Here is a 2,563-nt window from a genome sequence, read left to right on the forward strand (position 1 = left end):
TCTTGCTTTTGCCTTTCGCCATCTTTTGCTTTTTGGTGTTAGATGTTCTTAGTGTCTCTGGCTAGAGCCTGTCCTGTCCCTGCAGCCCTGCAAGTCCCCTGTGACTCGTAGGGCCTGTTCCTCCATGCTGGCTGCTCCGGTCTTAGAAACTCACCAGAGAGGAAATGGCGGCTCTCACCTGAGTCTCTGGCTTAAGGCGTTCCCTGGAGGTAGGCCCTCCACTTGCAGGGAAGGGGCAGAGAAGGATGCTGATCCTCCTCTGTCACTAGGAAGCTGAGAGGATCCTGTCCCTGCCACCCTGCAGCTCCCCTGGGAGTCGTGGGGCCTGTGCCTCCGGGCTGGCTGCTCCAGTCTCCGAGACCTTTTCTAAGGCTTAGGTTCTGTGTTTCCTGCTCCAACTTGACTCTCTGAGCAGGTCCCAAGCTGTGACTTTTATAATGATATAGACGTTTTGATGTCTACTTTGCTACTATTTTCAAGCTGTTTTTAAAACTTTTTATTGATTCTTTATGAGTTTTACATCATGTACCCCACTCCCACTCATCTCCCCATCCCCTTATATTTATCCTCTGCCCTTGCAACCTCCCCCCTCAAAATAAAAAAAAAAAAAACAAAGAAACAAACAAAAGAAGGAAAACAAAATAAACCATAGAAAATATCTTAACATAGAAGCTGAAGTGTATAACAGAGTATCCCGCAGTATACCCCTCTGTCCTCACAACTTTGTTTGCAAATGTTCATTGCAATGAATTCTTTCTGGTTCGAGGTCTTTGGCTTCTGTGACACCATCAATATTGAATCCTCACCAGGACTTCTCCTGGTTATCCTGTTGCTGTTCCTTGTCATGGAGATCCTGCAGCTCTGGATCAGCAGAACCAGCCCTTTCATGTTCCCCAACAATTCACAGATGATGTAGACTTTGGGATAGGCAAACTCAAAGCCCTGGATCTGGGCCTGGGTGGCAGCTGAGCTGGTTAGCCCAATGGCTTGCTCTTATCCACACCATGAGAACTAGCTCTCCAGCACTGTTCCTGCTAGGTCACCCAATGTTGCTATTCCCAGGAGCCAGGGCCAGCTCTCTGCCAACCCTCAAGGCTGGCTCACCCAGAAACATGCCTCCAGAGCCAGCTCCACTGTGCTGCCCAGTCAAGGCACAGAGTCCACTCTCCAAGTGCTGCAGCTGGTGAGGGGCTGAGTCAGCACTACCACCTGCTGCAGGTAGTGAAGGGCAAGGAGGGGAGGTTAACACCTCCAGGCCAGCGCCACCTCACAGCAAAGCAGTGGCAGGGCCAGCACCCCCACCCACTGCCCACTCTCATCCTCAGGGCAGCTCACCTGTGCCCCTACGACCAGGGTTAGTTCAGCTGTGCTGTCTAGGTGAGGTGTAGGGCTGCTTCTAGGTGAGATATGAGGCCAGCTCTCCCCAGTGCCACTGCTGCCAAGGAGGGGCGGGGCCAGTTCTGCTCAATCTCTGGACATCCATGTGGTCCCCAGTAGCTGTCCAGACCAGGGAAGCCCCCATGTTCTCTAGTGGTAAGATGAGTCCACTGACATTGACATCCATCCCTTGCCACTGCGTAGACAGAGACCTGGACATGGGCCTTAGGGGGTTGGTTTGGGACTACATCATGGCCTGTGGTGGTGGGGCTGGCCACAGGCTATTCCTCTCCACCTTCCTGTCTCCAGTTGCTCTCTTCATAATGCTCAAACGGTTCCTCTTCTTTTTCTCTCCCATCTGCCCAACACATTGTAGTAGCTACCATTGTAGGCGGGCCATGTGGCTGGAGAGTCTCTAGGTGACCTCCACCATCTGCATTGGGTGGCATGGCTGCAAGAAGACCTCTAGGTTTCTATAGCCTGCCTGTGTAGCATGGTGGCAGGCAGGTCTGCACACATCTTCCCCTCCCTATACTGAGTGGCAGCAGGCAGGTCTCTGGTACCCCACTCCCATTGTTATTCGATCCCTGATGGCAGGTGGGAAGCCTTCGGTGCAGTATTTAGTAGCACAAACATTCCCAGAAGTAACACTTTTATTGTCATGAGGCATGAGTCCTCTTACAATGACAAACAGCCTCAGGATGGCAGGAACATTGCAGTGGTCTGGCTTGAAGGTGTGGGTAGGGGTGGTGAATCATGAGAGGAAGCTTGGTAAGGTTGAGCTAAGGCTTGAACCCTGGGGGACCCTGAAGGGATGGTAGGAGCTTTGCCTACTCCTAACACCTGTCATGTAGCCACAGCACCCCCCATCACCACCATCACCAAAAAGAGAATTGTGGCTATCAGTCACATAGAGGCATCTCCTTCACATGTAGCTGAGGCTTCCCTAACATCTCAGATAAAGTCAATAGAAAGCACCTACTGTAAGACGCCAACCCACCTAAAACTGTATATAAGATCCTATCCAGAAGGAATAAAGGTGTGTAAGGACTACTCTGTGATATGAGAGCATCGTCACAAGAGCTGTAACACTGCTCTTGAAGCATTCCACTACCAGAAACTCCCCTGCACTCCCCTCGCTGACTAGCCAGCCCCCACCCTCACCCCTACCCCCTACCCCCACCCC

Source organism: Mastomys coucha, unplaced genomic scaffold, assembly GCF_008632895.1.
Source record: "Mastomys coucha isolate ucsf_1 unplaced genomic scaffold, UCSF_Mcou_1 pScaffold22, whole genome shotgun sequence".
NCBI classification, from domain to species: domain Eukaryota; kingdom Metazoa; phylum Chordata; class Mammalia; order Rodentia; family Muridae; genus Mastomys; species Mastomys coucha.